General features: G+C 35.3%; 1 protein-coding gene across 5 annotated transcripts in view; it reads left to right on the forward strand.

Annotated features, from left to right (window-relative positions):
• The window catches only part of LOC136038062 (uncharacterized), an 87,504-nt gene that overhangs the window by 30,244 nt on the left and 41,707 nt on the right, over positions 1-15,553 (forward strand). For 2 of the 5 annotated variants that reach the window (XM_065721022.1, XM_065721024.1), the window contains exon 3: positions 14,735-14,899. The exons of the other annotated variants lie outside the window; for them this stretch is intronic. The gene's annotated coding sequence lies outside the window, so the exon portion shown is untranslated. The remainder of the gene's footprint in view (positions 1-14,734; positions 14,900-15,553) is intronic. 5 annotated transcript variants of the gene reach the window in all.

The raw sequence follows: 15,553 nt of genomic DNA on the forward strand, positions 1-15,553 counted from the left end.
ACTTCATATTTCTAATTCAATCAACCCCTCTCAATTTGCTACAACCGGCCCTTTCATATAAAGTGGCCGAGTAAAAAAGTTTTTAAGCCATTCTCTGGCCTTTTGTAAAGACCCGTTTTAAGGGGAACCAATATATTTTTTTAATTATTTTTAATTGTGGATTGAAGTGACCTTAGCGCAAGTATCTTGTGAATACAAAGTTCGAATCGATCGGGGTATCCTTTTTTGGCCTTTTTTTGGGGGGTGGGTGGTTGGGTGGAAGGTTACTGTGCACTCGAGCTTTTTTTGTGCAATAGGCTCATTTTGGCCAATGGACTTACAGCTGTATGTTTGAAACTGATTTCATTTCCGGGCCTATTGTTCCTCCCTATCCCTCCCATCATTATTATTTTATATTTTCGCCGAGAGGACGATATCTTACAGTTTTGAGCCGATCACATCCACATTATCAAACAATCCCCCCTTTTCATTAATAGACCTATGTGTAAACGATCGATAATTTTTATTCTTTGCGGTCCTTGCCCAGGGGCTGAGAGCAAACCGACCCCGGCTGGGTGAATGTCGATTGAATCTTTCAGCTGTTCCTAGTAAATTAGGTTTTCAGAATTTTGATAGGACTTTTTGGGGGTACAGGTAGTAAAGAAAGAGCACGAGATGGAGACTGCTTGTCCTTCCACCTCTTTGAACTCTTAAAACTGGCACTCGAACTTTTGTTTCCCAGTTGAATGAAACCATTCCAAGTTTTTACAACAATCCCATAAGCCTTATTTCAACCCCAAAAGCCTTGTTATATCATCTTAGAGTTATTTCGGATAAAATGGTTATCTAAAAATTTCAATGGGATACATTTTGAGAAAATATGAAATGTGTGTTTGTGGGGGGGGGGGGTAGCTGCCCTCTGATCAGTTCGACTCTTAAAAAGAGACTAAAACTTCTGATTACCAATCCAATGGCTCCCCCATCCAAAGTTTATAGAACCATCCTCTTATATAAACCTTGTGTGCCCTCTGGGCATAACTCAAAACTCCCAACCACTGGTACCCATCCCATCGGCTAGGACAGATCCTAAAAAAGTGGTCCCGGAGAGGCTTGGACTGAGCCAACAGTTTCGAAGAAGGCCGTTTTAATCTTTGTCCGTTTTGGTTGTCATTTATTTATCTATCTATCTATCTATCTATATATATAAAAATAAGTTGTCTGTCTGTCTGTGGATGGATGGATCAGGTGACGTCACCTGAAAAAACTGGATCAGGTGACGTCAAAACTGAAAAAACTAAAAAAAGGCAAAAACTACAAAAAAACTAAAAACTAATAAAAAAAATAAAAAAGCTAAAAAACTAAAAAAACTAAAAAAAGGCAAAAACTACAAAAAAAACTAAAAACTAATAAAAAAGCTAAGAAACTAAAAAAACTAAAAAAAGGCAAAAACTACAAAAAAAACTAATAAAAAAGCTAAGAAACTAAAAAAACTAAAAAAAGGCAAAAACTACAAAAAAAAACTAAAAACAAATAAAAAAAAAAAAAAAGCTAAAAAACTAAAAAAACAAAAAAAACTAAAAAAAGGTAAAAAACTAAAAAAACTAAAAACTAAAAAAAACTAAAAAAAAAGGAAAAAACTGAAAAATAAGCTAAAATAAAGGTAAAAACCAATAAAAAACTAAAAAAAAAACTGAAAAAACTAAAAAAAGGCAAAAACTACAAAAAAAACTAAAAACTAATAAAAAAAGTAAAAAAGCTAAAAAACTAAAAAAACCTAAAAAAACTAAAAAAAGGTAAAAAACTAAAAAAATAAAAAATTAAAAAAAACTAAAAAAAAGGAAAAAACTGAAAAATAAGCTAAAATAAAGGTAAAAACCAATAAAAAACTAAAAAGAAAAAAAGGAAAAAACTAAAAAAAATTTTCATCTAAAAAACTAAAAAAACTAAAAAAGGTAAAAACTAAAAGAACTAAAAAAGAAAAAAATAAATGACGAAACTCAAAGAGAAAGCGACCAGGACAAAAGGAATGTTCGATTAGCAATCAACAAAGCACCGGGACACAGGGAGTATAAATGACGACCAGGACATAAGTAAAAAAAAAAAACTATCTATATATATAAAAATAAGTTGTCTGTGGATCTGTGGATCGTGGATCAGGTGACGTCACCTGAAAAAACTGGATCAGGTGACGTCAAAACTGAAAAAACTAAAAAAAGGCAAAAACTACAAAAAAAACTAAAAACTAATAAAAAAAATAAAAAAGCTAAAAAACTAAAAAAACTAAAAAAGGCAAAAACTACAAAAAAAACTAAAAACTAATAAAAAAAATAAAAAAGCTAAAAAACTAAAAAAACTAAAAAAACTAAAAAAAGGTAAAAAACTAAAAAAACTAAAAACTAAAAAAAACTAAAAAAAAGGAAAAAACTGAAAAATAAGCTAAAATAAAGGTAAAAACCAATAAAAAACTAAAAAAAAAACTGAAAAAACTAAAAAAAGGCAAAAACTACAAAAAAACTAAAAACTAATAAAAAAAGTAAAAAAGCTAAAAAACTAAAAAAACTAAAAAAACTAAAAAAACTAAAAAAAGGTAAAAAACTAAAAAAAATAAAAAATAAAAAAAAAACTAAAAAAAAAGGAAAAAACTGAAAAATAAGCTAACATAAAGGTAAAAACCAATAAAAAACTAAAAAGAAAAAAAGGAAAAAACTAAAAAAAATTTTCATCTAAAAAACTAAAAAAAACTAAAAAAGGTAAAAACTAAAAGAACTAAAAAAGAAAAAAATAAATGACGACACTAAACTAAAAACTAATAAAAAAACTAAAAAATCTAAAAATCTAAATAAGCTAAAAAAGAAAAAAAAAGGAAAAAAATAAAGGAGAAAAACAAAACTAAAAAACGAATGTATATACAGACCGGGACACCGGGATACAAATGACGACCGGGACACAGGGAATATAAATGACGACCGGGACACAGGGACACAACTACAACAGGGACACCGGGGGAAACAGGGGGATGTAAATGACGACCGGGACACCGGGACAGGGAATGGTCGATTAGCAATCACCATCAACAAAGCTCAAGGGCAATCATTAGAATCATGAGGTATAGATCTGAATACAGATTGTTTTCCCATGGACCATTATATGTTGCATGTTCAAGAGTCGGTAAACCTGACAATCTATTTATATGCAAAGACAATGGGACAGCAAAGAATGTTGTATATTCGCAAGTTTTACGTAGTTAAAACCATATATATATATATATATATATATATATATATATATATATATATATATATATATATATATATATATATATATATATATATATATATATATATATATATATATATATATATATATATATATATATATATATATATATATATATATATATATATATATATATATATATATATATATATATATATATATATATATCTATATTCACAGGTGGGACATAGGGACACAACTACAATGGCGCGTAACTATTATGGCGCGTAACGACTTACGCGCGCGGGGGGGCTTGGGGGGGGGCGCGAAGCGCCCCCACCAACTAGGTGTTGTAAGTGTTGTACTTACAACTAGGTGTTGTAACTAGGTGTTGTAAACAGCTAGTAAGTAATAATTTTTGGTCTTATTGAGTTTGAATTATTAGGACCTTATTTCAGCTCATCATATGATTTTTTGACTTCATGTGAATTTTCACTTGCCTGTAAACACTTCTTTTTGGTAAAGTTTTTTTTTTTTTTTTTTTTTTTTTTTTTTTTTTTTTTTTTTTTTTTTTTTTTTTAATTAAATAATTAAGAAGTGTAAGGTATTTGTCATAGTGATATATCAAACAGTTCGTGGTAACGAACCCGGTTCAATAGTAACCGAAACCCTAAAAAACTGAATTTTGATACCAATAGCTACATCAAAAGAATCATATTTTAATGCTGATTCTAAATATATAAGTTTCATTAAGTTTAGTTTTACCCATCAAAAGTTACGAGCCTAAGAAAATTTGCCTTATTTTAGAAAATAGGGGAAACACCCCCTAAACGTAATACAATCTTAACGAAAATCACACCATAAGATTCAGTGTATCAGAAAACCCTACTGTAGAGGTTTCAAGCTCCTATCTTCAAAAATGTGGAATTTCGCATTTTTTTGCCAGAAAACAGATCATAAATGAGTGTTTTTTTTTTCTTTTTCAGGGTTGATTGTATCGACTCAGTGGTCCTAGAATGTCACGAGAGGGCTCATTCTAACGGAATTAAAAGTTCTAGTGCTCTTATTAAGTGAACAAAAAACTGGAGGGCACCTAGGCCCCCTCTTACGCTCATTCTTCTCCAAAGTCACCAGATCAAAATTCTGAGATAGCCATTTTATTCATCATAGTCGAAAAGCCTAATAACTATCTCATAGTCCCCGTGGGAGGGGCTGCAAGTTACAAACTTTGACCGTTGTTTACATATACTAATGGCTATTGGGAAGTGTACAAACGTTTTCAGGGAGATTTTTTTGGTTTGGGGGGGGGGGAAGAAGTTGAAGGGGGGTTACGTGGAAGGATCTTTCCATGGAGCAATTTGTCATGGGGAAGAGAATTTCAATGAAGGGGGTGCAGGACTTTGTAACATTATTTAAAACAAGAGCTAAGAGCTCATATGGCACTTGTGGCGAGGCAAGAAGAGCTAAGAGCCAAGAGCTCATATGGTATGAGCTCTAACAAAATTCTAAGAAGCACCAACTCGTAAAATTCAATAGATTGATTTAAAAGGAAAATCAGAGGCTTAATGCCGGTCAGGACTTAAAATAAGAGCTCTGAGTCACCATGTCCTTCTAAATATCAAAATTCATTAAGATCCGATTACACACTCATAAGTTATAAATACTTAATTTTTCCTCTCCCTTTAGCCCCCCAGATGGTCGAATCTGGGAAAACGACTTTATCAAGTCAATTTGTGCAGCTCCCTGACACGCCTACCAATTTGCGTCGTCCTAGCACGTCTAGAAGCACCAAACTCGCCAAATCACTGAATCTCTCCCCCCAACTCCCCCAAAGAGAGTGAATCCGGTATGGTTAGGTCAATCACGTATCAAAGACATTTGCTTATTCTATCCACCAAGCTTCATCCTGATTCCTCCACTCCAAGTGTTTTACAAGATTTTCCCCTCCAACCCCCCCCCCCAATGTCAAAAGATCTGGTCGGGATTTGAAATAAGAGCTCTGAGACATGAATTCCTTCTAAATATCAAATTTCATTAAGATCCGATCACCTATTCGTAAGATAAAAATACCTCAATTTTCAAGTTTTCCAAGAATTCCGGTTTTCCCCTCCAGCTCCCCCCAATGTCACAGGATCTGGTCGGAAGTTAAAATTTGAACTTTAAAGCACAAGATCCTTCTAAATATCAAATTTCATTAAGATCTGGTCACCCTTTCATAAGTTACAAATACTTCATTTTTCCAAATTACCCCCCCCCCCCCCCCACAACTCAACCAAAGAGAGCAGATCCGGTCCGGTTATGTCACGTATCTTAGACAGGTTTTTATTCTTACCATCCAGTTTCATCATAATCTCTCCGCTTTAAGTATTTTCTAAGATTTCCGGCCCCCCCCCCCAGTGGCGCTGGATCCGGTTGAGATTTAAAATAAGAGATCTGAGTTACGAGGTCCTTCTAAATATGAAGTTTCATGAAGAGCCAATCACTCCTTCGTAAGTTAAAAATATGTCATTTTTTCTAATTTTCAGAATTAACCCCCCACCCCCCAATAGAGCAGATCCGTTCCAATTATGTAAATAATGTATCTAATACTTCTGCTTATTTTTACCACCAAGTTTCATCCCGGTCCCTCCAATCTAAGCGTTTTCCATGATTTTAGGTTCCCCCACCCCAAACTCCCCCCAATGTCACCAGACCTGGTCGGGATTTAAAATAAGAGCTTCGAGACACGACATCCTTCTAAATATCAAATTTCATTGAGATCCGATCGCCCGTTCGCAAGTTAAAAATACCTCATTTTTTTCTAATTTTTTAGAATTACCCCCCCCCAACTAATTCAGAGAGCGGATCCGTTCCGGTTTTGTCAATCATGTATCTAGGACTTGTGCTTATTTTTTCAACCAAATTTCATCCCGATCCCTCCACTCTTAAGTGTTTTCCAAGATTTTAGGTTTCCCCATCCCAACTCCCCCCACCAATGTCACCAGATCCGGTCGGGATTTAAAATAAGAGCTCTGGGACACGATATCCTTCTAAATTTCAAATTTCATTGAGATCCGATCACCCGTTCGTAAGTTAAATATACCTCGTTTTTTCTAATTTTCAGAATTAACCCCACCCCCCCTAACTACCCCAAAGAGAACGGATCCGTTCCGGTTATGTCAATCATGTATCTAGGACTTGTGCTTGTTTTTCCCACCAAGTTTCATCCCGATCCCTCAACTCTAAGTGTTTTCCAAGTTTTAGGTCCCCCCCCCCAACTCTTCCCCCAGTGACACCAGATCCGGCCGGGATTTAAAATAACAGCTCTGAGACACGATATCCTTCCAAACATCAAATTTCATTAAGATCTGATGAACCGCTCGTAATTTAAAAATACCTCAATTTTTCTATTTTTTCCGAATTAAAGGGACCCCCACTCCCCCCAGACGGTCAAATCGGGAAAACGACCATTTTTAATTTAGCCTGATCCGGTCCCTGATACGCCTGCCAAATTTCATCGTCCTAGCTTACCTGGAAGTGCCTAAAGTAGCAAAACCGGGACCGACAGACCGACAGAATTTGCGATTGATATATGTCACTTGGTTAATACCAAGTGCCATAAAAAAAACAATTTTTTTTTAACTGTAAGTAAGGAGTGACTTTAAAACTTAAAACGAACAGAAATTACTCCGTATGTGAAAGGGCCTTTTCCTCCTCAACGCCCCGCTCTTTACGCTAAAGTTTTTTACTGTTTTAAAAAGTAGAGTTAAGAGAAAGATTTTATTCAGAAAATCAAGGAGACACACTCGTGCCTCTTTAAAGAGGTGAACCACGACAATGTTAAGCGATCTTCTGTTCCAGTGGTCGCAGAGGGATGGGGAGGGATGCATTTCGTAGCCCAAGCTCCAACTAAGAAACCTGCCAAATTTCATCCACCTCCGACTTTTCCTTCATGGGGAAAATCTGGCCGAAAGTTTCGACCCCCCAACCCCAGCCCTCCTTTAACGTTGTCCGATCGGAATTCACAAGTTAAGGTCCCCTAGGGCCCAGGAGCTTATCCGCCAAATTTCAGCTCGATCCGCGACGCCTACAGGTCACAGCCGACATCGGATCTGGGTGTACGAAGACTCATTCGACGCGGAATTCTCCGAGTAATTTTGCTTGAAAGTTTCGTCGGAAAATCTTAACCCCCCGATTTTCTAGCTTAGAAAAACCCCATTTCCCCATAAGAGCCCATGTTAAGTTTTTTGTTGTTAAAAGTTACGAATTTCAACATCAAGTACATCAAAATGATCAGCTCGACATGGTGAGACTGACTGAAAGCTTCAAAAAATTCTGTCTTAATCCGTAAAATTTTTATTTGAGAAAAATGACAGAAACCCTTTTTTTTCTGCCACGCCTACAGGTCACAGCCGACATCGGATCTGGGTGTACGAAGACTCATTCGACGCGGAATTCTCCGAGTAATTTTCCTAAAAAGTTTCGTCGGAAAATCTTAACCCCCCGATTTTCTAGCTTAGAAAAACCCATTTCCCCATTGAAGGTAAAATTTTCTCTGAATCGTCCTAGCTTACCTGGAAGTGCCTAAAGTAGCAAAACGAAGGTAAAATGAAGGTAAAAAAACATCACTTGTTTGAAAAATTCTTAAACTAACAGCAGCTTGGCGCAGCGGAAGCGTGCTGGGCCCATAACCCAGAGGTCGGTGGATCGAAACGGCCAGCTGCTAACTTTTTAAAATTTGTAAAATTAGGTAATTTTGTCAGTTTGAATTTATTGATACAGAAAGGGAGAAAATAAACATGGAAACATGTGATCAGAATTATATACTGGAATGTTCACAAGAATTTATACTGAAGCGGGGGTAAGGCTTGATGGAAGCAAGTTAAAAGAACCATTTAAATTGATTCCCTAATTGAAGCCGTTGGTGAAATTTTCTATTGTAATAACTTGTTTGATAACAAGCATAACAGCAGCTTGGCGCAGCGGAAGCGCGTTGGGCCCATAAACCGGAGGCGGGTGAGTAAAAACCACTAGCTGCTAAATTTTTAATTAAGCTGCTAAACTATTAAAATTATCAAAATTAGATAATTTTGTCAGTTTGAATTTATTGATACAGAAAGCGAGAAAATAAACATGGAAAATAATTATTAAATTACATCCACCATGGATTGTAGAAAAACGTACAGAAATAACATGAAAAAAACCTTCGTTTTCTTAAAGAGTTAAAGAGGCTACGTCCCAAAGTCGAACCTTAAAACGTACAGGAATTAGGAGAGACAGTTGGGGGGCTGCCGCCCTCCAAACCCCCCGCTTTTAAAGACTCTTTTGTACAGGTTTTTTGTTGTGGTGGGCTGCCGCCCCCCTAACCCTCCGCTCTTGGCTTCGGAAAGGCCCTCTTTTAATTAATAAAACAAAAAACCTGTACAAAAGAGTCTTTAAAAGCGGGGGGTTTGGGGGGCGCCAGCCCCCCAACTGCCTCTCCTAATTCCTGTACGTTTTAAGGTTCGACTTTGGGACGCAGCCTCTTTAACTCTTTAAGAAAACGAAGTTTGTTTCATATTATCAGAAGAAAGACGCAGTGGCATCTAGAAGCCATAATAGAGGATATCAGAACCGTTGCTCAGTCGTTTGGCCGACACGTGTTATGCCTCGAGAAATACACGGACGATAAGTATCAACAATATCAACGTAATCCTTTTTATCAGGGGCCTCATCTCCAATGTTTTATCTATGGAATGTCAGCTTAATAGTTATCATTAGTAATGAAAGGTCACCTTGGCTAAATAGTTGTTGAGGTGTAACAACTAATTTCATCAAGATAAAAATTTAAATCAACTTGAAAGGGCTGGTGTTAATTATCAGAAAAAATCTGAAAAAGGACGCAGTGCAATCTAGAAGCCGCTGCTCAGTTGTTAGGCCGACTCGTTTTATGCCTCGAAAAATACACGGAAAGTCGAACGTTTGCTCTTGTTTTATCAGGAAATTAAATAAAAAAAACTAGTTTTTTAACTGAAAGTAAGGAGCGACATTAAAACTTAAAACGAACAGAAATTACTCCGTATATGAAATGGGTTGTCCCCTCCTCAACGCCTCGCTCTTTACGCTAAAGCTTTTAATTGTTTTAAAAAGTAGAATTGTGGCAAAGAGTCAAACTTTAGCGTAAAGAGCGAGGGATTGCGGAGGAGACAACCCATTTCATATACGGAGTAATTTCTGTTCGTTTTAAGTTTTAATGTCGCTCCTTACTTACAGTTAAAAAAACTAGTTTTTTTTATTTAATCTCTGAACTTTTTTGAATTAATACATGTTTGATTTTGGCTCTCCGCACATAAATTATTGAAACGAAATTTGTATATTAATTTTTTTTTGGCTAAATGACTTTCTCTTAGTTTCGATCAGACGATTTTGAGAAATAAGGGGTGGGGAAGGAGGCCTAGCTGCCCTCCAATTTTTCGGTTGCTTAAAAAGGCTACTAGAACTTTTAATTTTTAACGAACGTTTTTATTAGTAAAAAATATGCGTAACTTAAGAATTAACTTACGTAACAAACTTTTATATTATGTGTACCAGGGGGTTTGTACCCTCGTTAATATTTCGCTCTTTACACTAAATCGTAAGTTTTTTCCCAATTCTTTAAGAATGACCCCTGAATCAAAAAGGCCGTAGAATAAATAGTTAAAATTGCTAAAAATACTTTAGCATAAAGAGCGAGGTATTTATCTCCTCCTAAATACCTCGCTCTTTATGCTAAAGTATTCTTAGAACCCCTCATATGCGTAATAATCTCTGTTCGTTTTAAATTTCAATGCTATTCCTTACTTTCAATTGAAAAAATGTTTTCATGTTTATTTTTTCATTGTTTTTTATAGTAATGCTAGAAAATCCTGCGCCCTTTTCATTGAATTTTTCTTCCCCATTACATATTCCTCCAAGGAAAGATCCTCCCACATAGCCCCCTCCCATCAACCCCACCCCCCAAACCAAAAAAATCCCCCTGAAAACGTCTGTACACTTCCCAATAACCATTACTATATGTAAACACTGGTCAAAGTTTGTAAATTGCAGCCCCTCCCCCAGGGATTGTGGGGGAGTAAGTCATTCCCAAAGACATAGTTATTATGGTTTTCGACTATGCGGAACAAAATGGCTATCTCAAAATTTTAATCCGTTGACTTTTGGAAACAAATGAGCGTGGGAGGGGGCCTAGGTGCCCTCCAATTTTTTCGATCACTTAAAAAGGGCACTAGAACTTTTCATTTCCGTAAGAATGAGCACTCTTGCGACACTCTAGGACCACTTGGTCGATACGATGACCCCTGGGGAAAAACAAAACAAAAAAACAAACAAACAAATAAACATACACCCGTGATTTGTCTTCTGGCAAAAAATACGAAATTCCATATTTTTTTTAGATAGGAGCTTGAACTTTTTCGATAGGGTTCTCTGATACGCTGAATCTGATGGTGTGATTTTCGTTAAGATTCTCTGACTTTTAGGGGGTGTTTTCCCCATATTTTCCAAAATAAGACAAATTTTCTCAGGCTCGTAACTTTTGACGACAAAGACTAAATTAATTGAAACTTATATATTTAGAATCAGCGTGAAAATTCGATTCTGTATCTTTTAGCATCAAAATTCCGTTTTTTAGAGTTTCGTTTACTATTGAGCCGGGTCGCTCCTTACTACAGTTCGTTACCACGAACTGTTTGAAAAGACATTTTTTTATATGATGTTTCAATCCTGAAGTTACTGCATGTTGTACAACATTTCTCACCGATTTCAGACCGATTCTTCTATTGATAATATAAACAAGTAAAGTCTTTCCTGGGATTTAATTTTACTTATTAAAACATTGTACTTTTTCCAACGACTTGTTGAGATTTGCTTAATTTTTCGTTCCATAGATTTTTATATGTCTGCTGGTTTTTGTACCCTTTTTCTCTCTATATTGTCATTTCGATCTGTAGTACCATCCTTATCTGAAATGAGTTCTAATGCAAAAGATCTAATGAAAATGTTTATAAATAAACATTAGACGTGAGTAAATATTTTATGAGTGGACAGAATAGTTTTAATATTTTGTGAATGGGCAGAATTTCAGACATGAGTAAATATTTTGTGAGTGGGCAGAATAGCTTCTTTGCAGGACAAACTCCGTCTTAGTTTTATTTTGTGGCTACTTAGTTTTTTTCCATTCTGGGGCCTTTTGATAAATAGCATTCATAGTATAAGAAAATGTTTATAAATAAACATTAGACTTAAGTAAATATTTTGTGAGTGGGCAGAATAGCTTCTTTGCAGGACAAACTCCGTCTTAGTTTTATTTTGTGGCTGCTTAGTTTGTTTTCCATTCTGGGGCCTTTTGATAAATAGTATTCATAATATAAGAAAATGTTTATAAATAAAGATTAGTACCATATATTCAGGACCATATTCAGTACCATATATTCATCAGTGTTGCAACGTTGAGCCATGAAAAAAATAAGTGAAACTGATAAATTAAAGTTGACAATGCTTTGTCCGTAAAAACTCATAAATTAGCCATCTGATGATTCCCAAAAATCACTTTAAAAGAAAAGCGCAGCTTCTTAAGTAGTTGTATGCCGGTGTATTTAGCTTCTTTTCTGTTGATTTTTCACATACGTTTCGTTTTTTAATTTAGCACACACAGCTACCAAAAAACCAATAACTTTATATGGATACATGTTTCATTAAAATTGAATTTCAGATTTTCCTAATTTTAAAAGATGTATATAGTTTTGTAATATATCACCTAACCAGTCCAAACAATTAAATTTAATTTTCACTTTCCTTGGTACTTTAAGGGATAAACGAACGAATAAACGTTCAAATGGGGATAAGTCCATTTATCTAGACATTGAAAACGGGTACAAAAGTCTAGATATTTCGATTGCTGTACATGTGATCGAAATATCTACACTTTGTGGACCTGTTTTCACTGTCTAAATAAATGGACCTATCCCCATTTGAACGTTTATTATTTAAAGCAGTGACTGTGTACCAAAATTCCGAGATTAACATAAATCTTATGAGTCGATTTTATGTAAAGACCTCTGGAGAAGTATTCTAGCCCCCTCAAGACTATTCATCGTTTAGTGGTGCTTAGCCATTTTCAAACAGTTCGTTGTAACGAACTCTAGTAAGGAGCGACCCGGCTCAATAGTAACCGAAACTCTAAAAAACCGAATTCTGATACCAATAGTTACATCAAAAGAATTGCATTTTAATGCTGATTTTAAATATATAAGTTTCATCAAGTTTAGTCATACTTATCAAAAGTTACGAGTCTGAGAAAATTTGCCTTATTTTTGAAATTAGAGGGAAACACCCACTAAAAGTCATAGAATCTTAACGAAAATCAAACCATCAGTTTTAGCGTATCAGAGAACTCTACTGTAGAAGTTTCAAGCTCTTATCTACAAAAATGTGGAATTCTGTATTCTTTCCCAGAAGACAGATCACGGATGCGTGTTTATTTGTTGTTGTGTTTTTCCAGGGCTGATCGTATCGACCCATTGGTCATAGAATGTCGCAAGAGGGCTCATTCTAACAGAAAATAAAAGTTCTAGTGGCCTTTTTAAGTGACCAAAAAATCGGAAGGGACCTTGGCCCCCTCCCACGCTTATTTTTTCCCAAAGTCCCCAGATCAAAATTTTGAGATAGCCATTCTGTATAGCGTAGTCGAAAACTTGTTAACTGTTTCTTTGGGGAGGACTTAATCCCCCACAGTCCCCGGGAGAGGGGCTGCAAGCTACAAACTTTAACCTTTGTTTACATATAGTAATGGTTATTATGAAGTATGCAGACGTTTTCAAGGTTACTCTTTCGCTTTCGGGTGGGGTGCATGGGGGGAGAGGGGGCTACGTGGGATGATCTTTCCATGGAAGAATTTACCATGAGGGAAGAGAATTACCATGAATGGGGCGCAGGGTTTTCTAGCATTATTAAAAAAAAGAATGAGAAAATAAATATTTTTTTTCAACTGGAAATAATGAGCAACCTTAAAACTTAAAACGAACATAAAATATTACGTATATAAGGGGATTCGTCTCCTCCAGAATACCTTGCTCTTTACGCTAAAGCATTTTTTTTTTTAATTTCAACTGTTTATTCTACGGTCTTTGTGATTCAGGGGTCAATCTTAAGGATTTGGGACTAAATTCAAGCTTTAGTGCAAAGAGCGAGGTATTGACTAGGGGACGAAACCCCTCGTTTACGTCATAAAAATACACAAATATAGAAGTTCGTTACGTAAGTTAATTTGTAAGGTACGTATGTTTATTACTAACAAAAACGTTCATAAAAAAATCGAGCTGTACTTTTAAGTAACTAAAAATTTGAAGGTAACTAGGCCTCCTCCCTCACCCGATTATTTTATCAAAATCGTCCAATCAAAACTGCGAGAAAGCCATTTAGCAAAAAAAAAAAAATATGCAAATTTTGTTTTAATTATTCATATGCGGTGAGCCAAGTCAAAACATGCATTAATTCAAAAACGTTCAGAAATTAAGTATAAAAAAACAAGTTTTTTAACTGCAAGTAAGGAGCGACATTAAAACTTAAAACGAACAGAAATTATTCCGTATATGAAAGGGATTGTCCCCTCCTCAACGCCTCGCTCTTTACACTAATGTTTTTGATATTTTAAAAAGTAAAGTTGTGAGAAAGAGTCAAATTTTAGCGTAAATAGCGATGCATTGAGGAGGGGATAATTTTTGACGTATTAATGAGTGTTGTTTATGTTCTTACCTTTTTTATGGATCAATACTGGAATGACCTCTCTAATGTTAAGTTTTCTTTTAAAATATGAGATATATTTTTCATATTTTATTCAGTTTGCTCTGCTTTTTTCCGTAAACACCACCAGTCACGTGCTGTCCTTCTGGTAACCAAATATCTAATCAAAGGCCCATAGTCATTTATTTATCAAAGTTCTTAACTATAAAAGATGTGATCATTAATTACCATTACTCATATGAAATATATACAAATAAATAGCTTCATATTTTGGGTCCATGAGGTCATTTCCAAGACCTTTATTTTAACAACTGAGCATTCCCTTTAAGTGGTGGTTGCACTTCTATGAAAGATTTTTTATTCTACACATTTGATTGATTTAGACTCAGTATCAAGGAAAATCGAAGAAATTTAAGTTTTTCTATTGATCTATAAATGTCTTGAGTTAGAAAAAACGCATCTATATTTTAAAGACTAAAAAGCTACGTAAACACTTTTTTAGTCAGCACTGGGACACCTTTGACAAGTTTATGTTGCAACTCTGCATTGGTGGAATAAATTAAACATTGAGGCTTGGAAGCGAAATTCTGAGTAGATTGGTTTCATCACCTAAACACCCAAATAACTATAAGCACTTCATGTTTTCTCAAAGTGTTGACAAAAGCCCTTTGACCCTTGTTTGGGGCACCCTCATAATTTTTTTGGCATATTCATGTAAAGGCCAACCCTGACTAATTAGGAATTGGGATTTTTAAGGACAATTATGTAATCAATCCGCTATTAAGCGACATTTTTTTTCTAGAGTTTTTGTTTCGTTTGTTGGGCATGGCGAAGTAAAAGAAGAAATAAAAAATGGGCGGACCGGAGGGGACTCAAGAAGCCCTAGGATAGAACCTGCTTGTGACTCTAGAGGGCTTCTCCCCCTGCGATGGACCTCCTATTGCTATCACATCATCGCTTAAACTAGGTATTTTATGAATAGGCTGTTTAGAATGGCTTATTTTACATTTACGGAATACTTTCATATTTTGTATTCTTTGTTATGTGATTTCTATTTAGTTGTTGTTTGCTTGTTTGGCTTCTTCTAGTAGTGATACCAGGGACGTACGCATGAGGGGTGGCCTGCCCCCTTCTAAATTCATAGTTTAAAAAATTTTCTGAGCATTGCTTACTCAAATTAGAAAAAAAAGATTATTTTATCTTTATGCCCCTCCCCTACTCCAAGCAATAAGCCACACGTACGTGCCTGAGTTCAAGGATTTAATTATTAATAATGAAATACTCTTTGCTCCGCTTGACAAAAAAAGTAATAATAACAAATAACCTGACAAATCCTATCTTAATCATGTAACTAGTAATCTGTGTATCATTCTTTTTGTACGAAATTTGCTTTTTAGTTATCATTAGTGATAATTGTCTTCTAGATGCGTATGTAGACGGGGGTGGCTCATTCGTGTCTGGTGGCTCTGGAATGAAATACCAGGTTTTTTTTATAGTTTTTCCAGTATCTTCTGCAATTTTCGTACAAGTATCATCTTTTGGGGGGCTCCCACAAGCTTGCCGTGCACTATAGTATATTCCTAAGTAATTGTCTTATTGCCACAGCTGGGTTTATTAAAAA

Source organism: Artemia franciscana, chromosome 17 (genome assembly GCF_032884065.1).
Source record: "Artemia franciscana chromosome 17, ASM3288406v1, whole genome shotgun sequence".
Lineage (NCBI taxonomy): Eukaryota > Metazoa > Arthropoda > Branchiopoda > Anostraca > Artemiidae > Artemia > Artemia franciscana.